The sequence below is a fragment of the Callithrix jacchus genome, chromosome 10 (assembly GCF_049354715.1).
Source record: "Callithrix jacchus isolate 240 chromosome 10, calJac240_pri, whole genome shotgun sequence".
Taxonomy (NCBI): Eukaryota; Metazoa; Chordata; class Mammalia; order Primates; family Cebidae; genus Callithrix; species Callithrix jacchus.
Window position 1 is genome coordinate 120,378,108 of NC_133511.1, and position 14,997 is coordinate 120,393,104.

The 14,997-nt window shown below is 37.4% G+C and overlaps 1 pseudogene; it reads right to left on the minus strand.

The window, feature by feature from the left end:
- Positions 1–14,997, minus strand: part of LOC118145523 (solute carrier family 22 member 25-like) — a 47,704-nt pseudogene that overhangs the window by 6,682 nt on the left and 26,025 nt on the right.

Genomic DNA, 14,997 nt, shown 5'->3' on the forward strand with positions numbered 1-14,997 from the left:
ACAAAAACCCTATCCAAAGACCATCAGCATCAAAGATCAAAGGTAGATAAATCCACAACGACGAGGTAAAACTAGTGCAAAAAGGCTGAAAATACCAAAAATCAGAATGTGTCTTCTCCTCCAAATGATCACAACTTCTCTACAGCAAGGGCACTAAACTGGATGGAGAATGAGTTCAACAAGTTGACAGAAGGTGAACTAGGCTTCAGAAGGGGCGTAGTAACAAAATCCTCTGAGCAAAAGGAGTATGTTATAACCCAATGCAATGAAGCTAAAAACCTTTATAGAATGTTGCAGGAACTGCTAACTAAAATAACCAGTTCAGAGAAGAACAAAAATGGCCTGATGGAGCTGAAAAACACAGCAGGAGAACTTTGTGAAGCATGCACAAGTATCAATAGCCAAATCGATCAAATAAAAAAAGGATGTGAGAGATTGAAGATCGCCTAAATGAAATAAAGTGTGAGAGAAGATTAGAGAAAGAAAGAATGAAAAGGAATACACAAAACCTTCAAGAAATATGGGACGCTGCAAAAAGATCAAATCTACAATTGGTGTAGCTGAAAGTAACAGGGAGAATGAAACCAAGTTGGAAAACACACTTCAGGACATTATCCAGGAGAACTTCCCCAACCTAGCAAGACAGGCCAACATTCAAATTCAGGAAATGCAGAGAACACCACTAAGATACTCCTTAGGAAGAGCAACCCCAAGACACATAATTGTCAGATTCTTCAAGATTGAAATGTAAAAAGAAAATGTTAAGGACAGCCAAAGAGAAACGTCAGGTTACCTACAAAGGAAAGCCCATCAGGCTAACAGCAGATCTCTCAGCAGAAACCCTACAAGCCAGAAGAGAGTGGACACCAATATTCAACATTCTTAAAAAAAAGAATTTTTAACTCATAACTTCATATCCAGCCAAATCAAGCATCATAAGTGAAGGCAAAATAAAATTCTTTACAGACAAGCAACTGCTGAGGGATTTTGTCACTACCAGTTCTGTTTTACAAGAGATCCTGAAGGAATAAATAGATATGGAAAGAAAATGCTGGTACCAGCCATTGCAAAAACATACCAATATATAAAGACCAACAACACTACAAAGAAACAGCATCAATTAATGTGCAAAATAACCAGCTAGCTTCATGATGACAGGATGAAATTTACACATAATAATATTAACCTTAAATGTAAATGGTCTAAATGCCCCAATTAAAAGACACAGACTGGCAAATTGGATAAAGAGTCAAGACCCATTGGTGTGCTGTATTCAGGAGAACTAGCTTACTTGCAAAGACACACGTAGACTCAAAATAATGGGTGAAGAAATATTTACCAAGCAAATAGAAAGAAAAAAAAAGAAGCAAGGATTGTAATTCTAGTCTTTGATAAAACAGATTTTAGATGAACAAAAATCAAAAAAGAGAAAGGCATTACATATGGTAAAGGGATCAATGCAACAAGAGCTAACTATCCTAAATATATATGCACCCAACACAGGAGCACCCAGATTAATTAAGCAAGTTCTTAGAGACCTACAAAGAGACTTAGACTCCCACACAATAATAGTGAGAGACTTTAACACCCCACTGTCAATATTAGACCGATCAATGAGACAATTAACAAGGATATTCAGGACTTGAACTCAGTTCTGGACCAAACAGACCTAATAGATATCTACAGAACTCTCCACCCCAAATCAAAAGATTATACATTTATCTCAGTACCACATTGTATGTATTTTAAAGTCAGCCACATAATTGGAAGAAAAACACTCCTCAGCAAATGTAAAAGAATGGAAATCATAACAAGCAGTCTTTCAGGCCACAGTGCAATCAAATTAGAACTCAGGATTAAGAAACTCAATCAAAATGGCACAATTACATGAAAACTGAACAACCCGCTTCTGAATGACTACAGGGAAAATGACAAAATTAAGGCAGAAATAAGTAAGTTCTTTGAAACCAAGGAGAACAAACACACAATATACCAGAATCTCTGGGAAACAGCTAAAGCATTGTTAAGAGGGAAATGTATAGCACTAAATGCCCACAGGAGAAAGCAGGAAGGATCTAAAATTGACATCCTAACACCACAATTAAAAGAACTAGAGAAGCAAGAGCAAACAAATTTAAAAGCTTACAGAAGACAAGAGATAACTAAGATCAGAACAGAACTGAAAGAGATAGAGACATGAAAAGCCCTTCAAAAATCAATGAATTCACGAGCTGTTTGAAAAGATTAACAAATAGATAGCTTGCTAGCCAGACTAATAAAGAAGAAAAGAGAGAAGAATCAAATAGAAACAATAAAAATGATATAGAAGATATCACCCCTGATCCCACAGAAATACAAAATAACATCAGAGAATACTTAAACATCTCTACCCAAATAAACTAAAAAATTTAGAAGTAATGGATAAATTCCTGGACACATACATCCACCCCCCTTCAAGACTAAACCAGGAAAAAGTCAAATCATGGAATAGACCAATAACAAGTTCTGAAGTTGAGGCAGTAATTAATAGCCTACCAACCAAAAAAGCCCAGAATCAGACAGATTCACAGCCAAATTCTACCAGAGGTGCAGAGGAGCGGAATCATTTCTTCTGAAACTACTCCAAATGGTAGAAAAAGAGGGACTCCTCCCTAACTAATTTTATGAGGGCAGCATCATCCTAATATCAAAACCTGGCAGAGACACAACAAAAATAGAAAACTTGAGACCGATATTTCTGATGGACATTGATGCGAAAGTCCTCAATAAAATACCAGCAAACCAAATCCAGCAGCACATCAAAAAGCTTATCCATTATGGTTAAGTTGGCTTTATCCTTGTGATACAAGGCTGGTCCAATATATGGAAATCAATAAATGTAATCCATCACATAAATAGAACTAATGACAAAAACCACATGATTATCTCAATAGATGCAGAAAAGGCATTTGGTAAAACTCAACACCGCTTCATGCTAAAACACTCAATAAAGTAGGTATTTATGGGCACCATCTCTAACAATAAGAGCTATTTATGACAAACCCATAGCCAATATCATACTGAATGGGCAAAAGCTGGAAACTTTGAAAACTGGCATAAGACAAGGATGCCGTCTCTCACTATTGCTATTTAACATAGTATTGGAAGTTCTGGCCAGGGCAATCAGGCAAAAGAAGGAAATAAGGGGTATTCAGAGAGGAAGAGAGAAAGTGAAATTGTCTCTGTTTGCAGTTGACACGATTGTATATTTGGAAAGCTGCATCGTCTCAGTCCCAAAGCTCCTTAAACTATTAAGCAACGTCTGCAAAGTCTCAGGATACAAAACCAAAAGCAAACACCACAAGCATTCCTATGCACCAGTAATAGACAAAAAGAGAGCCAAATCATGAGTGAACTCTCTTTCACAATTGCTACAAAGAAAATGAAGTACCTGGGAATACAACTAACAAGGGACATGAAGGAGCTCTTCAAGGACAACTACAAATCACTGCTCAAGAAAGTAAGAGAAGACACACACACAGAAATGGAAGTACATTTTATACTCATGAATAGAAAAAATCAATATCATGAAAATGGCCATACTGCCCAAAGTAATTTATAGATTCAATGCTATCCCCATCAAGCTACCATTGACTTTCTTTGCAGAACTAAAAAAAAGACTGCTTTAAATTTCATATGGATTTTAAAAAGAGCCTGTATAGCCAAGATAATCCTAAGCAAAAAGAACAAAGCTGGAGGCATCATGCTACCTAACTTTAATTTATACTAAAAGGCTACAGTAACCAAAATAGCATGATACTGGCACCAAAACAGATATAGAGACCAATGGAGCAGAACAGAGGCCTCAGAAATAACCCCACACATCTACAACCATCTGGTCTTTGACAAACCTGACAAAAACAAGCAATGGGGAAAGAATTTCCTATTTAATAAATGGTGCTGGGAAAACTGGCTAGCCATATGCAGAAAACTTAAGCTGGACTCCTTCTTTACACCTTATACAAAAATTAACTCAAGATGGATTAAAGACTTACATATAAGATGTAAAACCATAAAAAGCCTAGAAGAAAACCTAGGCAATACCATTCAGGACATAGGCATGGGCAAGCACTTCATGACTAAAACACCAAAAGCAATGGCAACAAAAGCCAAAATAGACAAATGGATCTAATTAAACTAAAGAGCTTCTGCACAGCAAAAGAAACTATCATCAGAGTGAACAGGCAACCTACAGAATGGGAGAAAATTTTTGCAATCTCCATCTGACAAAGGAGTAATATCCAGAACCTGAAAGGAACTCAAATTTACAAGAAAAAAGATCAAACAACTCCATCAAAAAGTGGGCAAATGATGTGAACAGACACTTCTCAAAAGAAGACATTTATGTGGTTAACAAACATGAAAAAAAGCTTATCATCACTGGTCGTTAGAGAAATGAAAATAAAATCACAATGAGATACCATCCGACACCAGTTAGAAGAGGAGCTAGATGTGGATGTTTTTAGAGCCTTTCACAGGATACTACTTTTACCTGGTGGACAGCCTAATGTGATCCTGAAAAAGTCAGGAAACAATAGATGCTGGAGAGGATGTGGAGAAATAGGAACGCTTTTACACTGTTGGTGGGAGTGTAAATTAGTTCGAACATTGTGGAAGACGGTGTGGCGATTCCTCAAAAATCTAGAACTAGAAATACAATTTGGCCCAGCAATCCCATTACTGGGTATATATTCAAAGGATTATAAATCATTCTACTGTAAAGACACATGAACACATATGTTTATTGCAGCACTATTCACAACAGCAAAGGCTTGGAACAAACTGAAATGCCCAATCAATGATAGACTAGATAAAGAAAATGTGGCATATATACACCATGGAATACTATACAGCCAAAAAAAAGAATGAGTTCATGTCCTTAGCAGGGACATGGATGAAGCTAGAATCCATCACTCTCAGCAAAACTAACACAGGAACAGAAAACCAAACCGCATATGTTCTTACTCAGAAGTGGGAGTTAAACAATGAGAACATATGGACACAGGGAGGGAAACATCACATACTAGGGCCTGCTGGGGTCAAGGGATGGGAGAGCATTAGGACAAATACCTAATGCACGTGGGGTTTAAAACCTAGATGATGGGGTAATGGGTGCAATAAACCACCATGGCACATATATACCTATGTAACAAACCTGCACGTTCTGTACATTTATCCCAGAACTTGAAGTATAACTTAAAAAGAGAGGCAGTCGATAACTTTTTATTATATAGGCAACATACATTTGTATCTCACTGTAGTGAATACTTATAATTTTTTGTTACTTCAGCATCCATTTTGAATTCAAGTTTAACTTTTTCATACCAGAGGCAGGGCTCAGTCACCCTTGACACAATTTCCATTTCTGTGCCACTCCCAAGTAGCTCAAGCCAATGGCCAGAGATAAAACTTAGAGGAATCTCTCCTGCCTAGCAGATTGGATTTGTGACTTTTCCAGTGCTTCTTGTAAATGGACCATTCAGGCATTTGCCTGCAAGCTCTAAGTGACCCACAACCTACTTCCTTATGTATACTGCTAGTTGCTATGTGCTTTTTTCTCTCTGTGCCTGATTCTTTACTTCTGCCTCATGTGATCTGGGGATTCTCACCCCGAATCTGTAAGTAGACTTCTTTAACTTGTTTTCTTTTGTACAGTGTATTGAGTTTATACTTTCCATTGGAAGAACTAGGGGCTGGTTATTCAAAGTTGGATTTTCCCTAGGATAGCAATGAGAACACAAGATTGGGCTCCCAGTGCCAGAGCAATGGTTAGACAGGCATAAATTGCACATGGATCAGGCAAGAACCACAAGGGCATATGCCAGTCTAAACTATTTTCCTGTGTGACTTCCTGCTTGTTCAAACCTTCCCAGTTATGTTTTGGACAATTAGGCATTAGGCTGCCCACCAGGTGAAAGATGGATTCTGTAAAAGTCACTGGAAACACCCACATCGAGCTCTTCTTTTTTTTTTCCCTTAGGGCAGGCTTGCTGAAAGCCCAGTTTAGCTGGGAGTTCTCAAAACACATATTTACTTTTTAAAATTGTGGTAAAAATGCATAATTTTACCCTGTTAATATATATTTTTAAGTGTATAGTAAGATTCTTAACTGTATGCATAATGTCATACAGAATCTTGCATAACTGATTTTTATGTCCATTAAATGGCAACCTCTTATTTCCTCTTGTCCTCTGCCCCAAGAAACTACCATTCTACTTTCTGCTTCTATGAATTTGACTATTTTAGATATCTCATATAAGGGGAATTGGGCAGTGCCTGTCCTTCTGTCCTGACGTAGTTAACTTAGCATAATCTCCTCAAGATTCATACATGTTGGATATGACATTTTTCTTTCCAAAGCTGACTAATGTTCCATCATGTGTACATACCACATTTTACGTATCCGTATGTCAATGGACATTTATGTTACTTCTATATCTTGGCAATTATAAATAATATTGCAGTGAACATGGGAGTGCAAATGTCTCTTCCCAATCCTGATTTCTTAAAAAAATTTTTTTAATTGTACTATAGGTTCTGGGGTACATGTGCAGATCATGCAGGATTGTTGCATAGGTACATACATGGCAAGGTGGCTTGCTGCCTCCATCCCCCCATCACCTATATCTGGCATTTCTCCCCATGTTATCTCTTCTAACCTCCCCACCCCCTGCTGTCCTCCCTTAGCCCCCTCCAACAGACCCTGGTGTGTGATGCTCCCCTCCCCGTGTCCATGTGTTCTCATTGTTCAACACCCACCTATGAGTGAGAACATGTGGTATTTGGTTTTCTGTTCTTGTGTCAGTTTGCTGAGAATGATGGTTTCCAGATTCAACCATGTCCCTACAAAGGACAATAACTCATCATTTTTGATGGCTGCATAATATTCCATGGTGTATATGCCACATTTTCCCTGTCCAGTCTATCATCGATGGGCATTTGGGTTGGTTCCAGGTCTTTGCTATTGTAAACAGTGCTGCAATGAACATTTGTGTTCATGTGTCCTTATAGTAGAACGATTTATAGTCTTTTGGATATATACCCAGTAATGGGATTGCTGGGTCAAATGGAATTTCTATTTTTAAGGCCTTGAGGAATCGCCACACTGTCTTCCACAATGGTTGAACTAATTTACACTCCCACCAACAGTATAAAAGTGTTCCTATTTCTCCAAGTCCTCTCCAGCATCTGTTGTCTCCAGAGTAGTGTTGACATTTAGTAATATTAAGCTTTGCAATTCATGCATATGATACATATTTTCATTTATCTTTGTTTTCTTTATTTCATCAATGTTTTGTAGTTTTCAGTGTACAAATCTCTTGCCTCCTTTTAAGTTATTCCTAAGTATTTTCTTCCTTTTTATGGTGTTATAAATGAGATCACTTCTTAATTTTATTTTTGGATACTTTGTTATTAGTGTATAAAATCACAACTATTTTTTACATGTGTATTTTTTGATTAAATTTGTTTATTCTACTGTTTGTGTGTGTGTAATCTTTAGACTTTTTACTTATAAAATCATATAATCTGTGAGTAGAGCTTAATTTACTTCTTCCTTTCCTGTTTTCATGCTTTTAATCTCTTTTTCTTCCTTAACTGCTCTGGTTAGGACTTTAAGTACTATATTGAATAGAAGTGGTGATTCATATTCTTGATCTTAAAGGAAGAGCTTTCAGTTATTCATTAAGTACGATGTTAGCTCTGGACTTCTAGTTGCATTTACCAGTAGGTTAATACTTTAATATGCTCTCATGTAGCTCTTTCAGATGTTTTGTTTCAACATGAAATGTTCTGTTTAACATTTCTTATGCAAATCTAGTGTTGACAAACTCACTCAGTTTTTATTTGTCTGGGAAAATCTTTATTTCCCTTCATTTCTGAAGGTCAGTTTGCTGGATATAGTGCTTTTTGTTGGCAGTTTTCATCTCTGAATATATCATCATACTTTCTGCTGGCCTGTAAACTTCCTGTGGGAAAACAAACCAAAAGTCTTATGGAGGTTCTCTTAGTACAGGACAAGTCACCTCTCTTACTGCTTTCCAAATTCTTTCTTTTCTTTTGATGATTTTATTATAAAATGTTTAGATGTAATTAAAAATTTTTTTAATGTTTATGGATACATGATAGTTATACGTATTTATGGGGCACTGTGATATTTTGATATAACCATGCAGTATGGAATGATAAAACCTAAGTAATCGGGTTATCTATTATCTCACACATTCATGATTTTGTGTGTGCCTGTGTGTGCCTGTGTGTGTGTGTGTGTGTGTGTGTGTGTGTCTGTGTGTGTGTTGAGAACATTTTAAATATAATCTTCCGGCTATTTTGAAATGTAAAAGAACTTTGTTGTTAACTATAGTCACCTATAGTCAACTCTAACTACTGTGCTACTGAAAACTAGATCTTATTTTTTCTATCTGACTGTGTTTTTGTACCTATTATCCCATCCCTCTTAATACCATCTCCCCAGTACCATTCCAGCTTCTGGTAGCCACTATTTCACTTATTACCACCTGGAGATAAATTTTTTAGCTCTCACATATGAGTGTGAACATGCAATATTTGTCTTTTGGTGCCTGGATAACTTTACTTAAAATAATTTCTTCCAATTCCATCCACAGGAATGTATTATTTTTATGGCTGAATAATATTCCATTGTGTGTGTGTGTGTGTGTCCCATTTTCTTTTCTTTTCTTTTTTTTTTTTGACAGGGTCTCACTCTGTCTTAAAAGTGACACTCTACTTCAAAAATGACACTTCATTTCCCTGGGCTCAAGCTATTTTTCCATCTCAGCCTCCACAGTAACTGGGACTATACTATGCCTGGCTCATATTTTCTACCTTTTTGTAGAGACAGGGTTTTGTCATGTTGTTCAGGCTGGTCTGAACTTCTGGACTCAAGCGATTCATCCACCTTGGCCTCCCAAAGTTCTGGGATTACAGGTGTGAGCCACCACAACTTGCCAATATACCCCATTAAAAAAATACAGCCATTGATAAACATTTAGGTTGATATCATATCTTGGCTATTGGGAATAGTGCTTCAATAAACATAGAAGTGCAGCTATGTCTTCAACATGCTGATTTTCTACCTTTGCACATATACCCAACACTGAGACTGCTGGATAATATGGTATTTCCATTTTTAATATGTTGACAAAATGTTATACTGTTTTGCATAGTGGATGCACTAATTTATATTCCCATCAACACTGTACAAACATCTTCTTCTCTCTCCATCTTCACTGGCATTTGTTATTGTTTGTCTTTTTGATAATATTTTAACTGGGGTGAAATAATATCTTATTGTGGTTTTGATTTGTATTTTTCTGGTGATTAGTGATATAGGGCATTTTTAGTACTTGTTAGCCATTCGTATGTCTTCTTTTAAGAAATGTCTATTCAGATATTTTGCCCATCTAAAAATGAAGTTATTTGTTTGTTTGCTACTGAGTTGTTTACGTTCCTTATAGGTTTGATTTGTTAATCCCAACTGAACAGTTTGCAGGTCTTTTTCTATTCTGTAGGTTGTTCCTCCACTTTGTTGATTATTTTGCTTTGTTGTGCAGAAGCTTTTTAGCTTGATGTAATTCCATGTGTCATTTTTTGGCTTTGTATGCCTGTGCTTTTGAGTTTTTGCTCAAGAATATTTTGCTTATATCAATGTCCTAAAGCATTTCCTCAATGCTTTCTTCTAGTATTTTCATAGTTTTAGATTTTACATTTAAGTTTGTAATCCTTTTTTTTTTTTTTTTGAGACAGAGCCTTGCTCTGTCACCCAGGCTGGAGTGCAGTGGTGCGATTTTGACTCACTGCAACCTCCACTTCCCAGGTTGAAGCAATTCTGGTGCTTCAGCCTCCTGAGTAGCTGGAATTACAGGTGAGTGCCATGAAGACTGGCTAATTTTTGTATTTCTAGTAGAGATGGGGGTTCACCATGTTTGGCTAGGCTTATCTCAAACTCCTGACCTGCCTTCTGCGGCCTCCAAAAGTGCTGGGATTACAGGCATGAGCCACTTGTCCGGTCTATATACTTCCATTTTCTTATTATCAGTTTCTAAAGATTTATTTTGTTCCCTTTCGTGTCATACTTCTCTGTTTCTTCTTGTTCTTTGTAGCTTTGAATTGGTACCTATACATTTGAAGAAATAGCCACCTCTTCCTGTCTTCCCAGACTGGCTTTTGCAATCAGTCCAGACAGTGATTCTGGGGACCTGTCAAGTCTACTCTGTGAAAGTGTCTTCTCTGTATTTGTGTCTGTAGATTCCCAATTAGTGGGATTTCCTGGTTTCTGATTTTCAGGAACTGGTAATCTCTTGCTTTCTCTCTGCCATACCATGGTCCTCTGATGCATCAGCTTGACATCCAGCTATTCTTTGTTCTCAGTAGTTCTGAGACATCTAGAGTGTGTGGGGTCCTACTGGCATAATGGTTGGGCAAGAAAGAAACTAATTTCTTGGGCATCTCCCTGGAAAATCAGTGTATCAGACATATACTTAACTCCTCCTCCTCTAGAGGGAGAAATCTCAGGTTGTGTATCTTCTTTTCATTACACTGAGCTGTGTAAGTCACAGCTTTTGTACTCACTTTGTCCTCAGTGACCCTAGACATTTAAATATGCCAGTTCCATCAGTGCTCTGGGTGAGGAGAGACAGACACCAATTCCTCACACAGTGTGTCCAAAGGCCAAGGTGTGTATGAATGCTCTACTCTCTCCCTCCCTCTGAGGGAAAAGTCATAGACCAGGGTGTTCTCTCTTGGCACAAGCTGTAACAACTTTGGGAAGAGTCTGTCATGTATAAACTGACATTACTCTTCTTGCCCATTTCAACGCAACTGTTTTTGGTTTCATGCTCAACTGGGCATTACAATGTTTTACCTCCATTTTGGAATTCCCATGCAAGTATTTTTGTCCAGTCATTGGTAAATCAGTGTTTCTGTGTGGGATTAAGGGGCAGAATTTTCTATTATGTCATCCTGCTAAACATGTGATCATCTTCTAGTGTTTTAGAGTTTTTTCTGTACTTTGATCTGAGTGGTGGCTAGATATTAATAAATGGAAATAGTCATTGATCTGTATACATTCTTATAATTTACATAAATTAAAATGAAAACAAATGAAGAAACTTTGAGCCCAAACCTATACCATGATTGAAGTTCTCAGCATAATTCTCCAGTGATCAGCTTTGTGGAACGATGTTATAAACAGAAATCATTGTACAATTAATTTTGTGTTAGCCTTTTCACAACCCTTTTTACCACCTTTAAAAATAGCAGTTCTCTTTATGGACTTTTCATATTTTATCCCCCAAATCTTTTCCTTTCACATGTTTTATCACTTAAAATAAGAAATGGATTTATATCTCCTCTATTTTAACATTCCTCATGCACTGCATGAAACTTACCTCCAAAGAGACAGGATACAGATTCTTCTACATATATTGGGCATGCAGAGAAATTCACCAAGAGAATATTTTTTCTTTGCTTCCTCTAGTTCTTGCTTCATGGTGGATCTCAAAACCTTCAACAACAGCAGAAGCAACAAATTGTTCAGTTGTCACAAAATGGTAGGCATTGTAAGAAGACTTGTCAGCCAATAGAAGACAAGATAGATAACACACCTTTCTATCTAGCAGAAAATACATACCTTAAAATTGCAATGGCAAATTAAAAATGATATGAAAGTTGGATTAGAGTGTTAAGCCTCAGGGAAATTATGTATCAAGGCTATTTTAGAGAAGAGATTTAATTGGCTGCAGAGCATTGAAAAGGATATGTAGGTTAGAGATTCAGATCATGATGGGGAAGAAATTGAAGAGTTACTTGGATTATAATCCCAAGCTCCATTTATACCTGATGGGCCCCAAAGACCTGGTTATCAGCTTAATTGTTCTCAGCTGAACTGCCCTTGGTGAAAAACAGTTTGTCTGTCTCAGGAAGGAGATAAATTTCCTGAGAGAATTTAATTTACTTCTTGTCTCAGAAATACTGGAGGTTTGGGAGTGGGGTACTTTCTTCCTAACCCTTATGCTTCCATGAGGAACAAGTTTCAACAGGGATGATCTTGGCCCCTCTCTACATACCCTCAGCTGCCTTCGAAAGACTATGCAATTGTTGGTGAGTGTAAGAGAATGAAATGGGCATGCTGTAGTGTTCAGAACACCTTTAAAAAGAGAGTGCCTTCAAATCTGCCTTCTGGGCAACATCCTATATTTATCAGGTTAGGCTCTGCACCTGTGGGAAAACCTGTGACTGTTGAATGAGGTTAATTCTGGGATGAAGTGTTAGAAATCCTGTTGAGGGTAGGTATGTAAAGTCATGTCTTCTATTCCAGTTTTCACAGTATTGTAAAGGCTAAAATTTTTGATCTCCATATTTCTGAACCCTTTTACTGTCTCTCAGTTATGTGTGATTTGGGCATAGGAGATGAATGTTATGTACTGGGCTCCCTGACCCCTAAAACTAGACTGATCAATAGATTGATATTGATATAAAGTGGATTGGCATTAGGCTAGAAGTGTTGCCAAGAGCAGTTGTGTTAAGCAGTCTGTCAGATGAAGGTTTAAACAGGAATAAGACCACACATATATGGATAATATTTACAAAATAAAAGAATCAAGTTAACAAAACATTAGGTACCCATTAATGCATAGAATCTACTTCCTAAACCAAATTTCAATTTCTTCTTTTGAGGAATACTCTCCTTCTTCCTCTGTGTGTTCAGGGGACACACACTTTGATAATGCATTGTTCTTTTTTTGTTTCCACTGTTTTTCTAACACTTAGCTGTTGTTATTGTTTTTTTTTTAGTCTCCCTAAACTTCTGTAAGCGTAGTTTTCATTCTCTATATTGGGCCAACTTTGTAGGTCACATGCTAGGTGTGTGTGTAAAACCACAGATAGTACCTGAGAATTTAGTTGACCCAAAAGAATTACTATTTATATATATATATATATATATATATATATATATATATATATATATATATATATACTGTCTAGAAATGACATTCAGTTTCATCTAACTTCAACACTTCCTTTTCTTAAAAAAGCTATGCCAATATTTTCACCATTATATTGGGGTGCCCTGTGATATTATCCCTGTAATGGATTCATCTTTGGGGAAATATTTATTTCTTCCTGCCATTGTCAGTTGAACATTAACTTGCAAGAGCATTTTCAGGCTTCTTATTTTAAATCTCCTTCCAAAAGACCTCTGCTTTCTTCTGGGACTAAGTTCTATCAGATACGTCATTGACCATGTCTTAAGAGATGTTTTATTCCTTCTCTCTGACTGACTAGCCCCTAGTCCTCTCCTGTTTCAGTCAAATACAGTAAAATATTTTTCTTGTCTTCATTAACATTATTTTTAAAAATTTTTATTTGTTTATTTATTTTTATCGCATTTTAGGTTTTGGGGTACATGTGCAGAACATGCAAGATAGTTGCATAGGTACACACATGGAAGTGTGTTTTGCTGCCTTCCTCCCCTTCACCCACATTTGGCATTTCTCCCCAGGCTATCCCTCCCCAGCTCCCCCTCCTGCTGTCCCTCCCCTATTCCCCCTAATAGACCCCAGTGTGTAGTACTCCCCTCCCTGTGTCCATGTGTTCTCATTGTTCATCACCCGCCTATGAGTGAGAATATGAGGTATTTCATTTTCTGTTCTTGTGGCAGTTTGCTGAGAATGATGTTCTCCAGATTCATCGATGTCCCTACAAAGGACATGAACTCATCATTTTTTGATTGCTGCATAATTTCCATGGTGTATATGTGCCACATTTTCCCAGTCCAGTCTATCATCGATGGGCATTTGGGTTGGTTCCAGGTCTTTGCTATTGTAAACAGTGCTGCAATGAACATTTGTGTGCATGTGTCCTTATAGTAGACCGATTTATAGTCCTTTGGATATATACCCAGTAATGGGATTGCTGGGTCAATTGGAATTTCTATTTCTAGGTCCTTGAGGACTTGCCACACTGTCTTCCACAATGGTTGAACTAATTTACACTCCCACCAGCAGTGTAAAAGTGTTCCTATTTCTCCACATCCTCTTCAGCATCTGTTGTCCCCAGATTTTTTAATGATTGCCATTCTAACTGGTGTGAGATGGTATCTCAATGTGGTTTTGATTTGCATCTCTCTAATGACAAGTGATGATGAGCATTTTTTCATATGTTTATTGGCCTCATGTATGTCTTTTGTAAAGTGTCTGTTCATATCCTTTGCCCATTTTTGAATGGGCTTGTTTGTTTTTTTCCTGTAAATCTGTTTGAGTTCTTTGTAAATTCTGGATATCAGCCCTTTGTCAGATGGGTAGACTGCAAAAATATTTTCCCATTCTGTTGGTTGCCGATTCACTCTAGTGACTGTTTCTTTTGCCATGCAGAAGCTGTGGAGTTTGATTAGGTCCCAGTTGTCTATTTTGGCTTTTGTTGCCAATGCTTTTGGTGTTTTGTTCATGAAATCCTTGCCTACTCCCATGTCCTGAATGGTTCTGCCTAGATTTTCTTCTAGGGTTTTTATGGTGCCAGGTCTTATGTTTAAGTCTTTAATCCATCTGGAGTTAATTTTAGTGTAAGGTGTCAGGAAGGGGTCCAGATTCTGCTTTCTGCACATGGCTAGCCAGTTTTCCCAACATCATTTATTAAACAGGGAATTCTTTCCCCATTGCTTGTTTTTGTTAGGTTTATCAAAGATTGTATGGTTGTAGATATGTTGTGTTGCCTCCGATGCCTATGTTCTGTTCCATTGGTCTATATCAATGTTTTGGTATCAGTACCATGCTGTTTTGATTACTGTAGCCTTGTAGTATAGTTTGAAGTCTGGTAGTGTGATGCCCCCCGCTGTGTTCTTTTTGCTTAGAATTGACTTGGCTTTGCGTGCTGTCTTTTGGTTCCATATGAAGTTCATGGGGGATTTTCCAGTTCTGTGAAGAAGGTCACTGGTAGCTT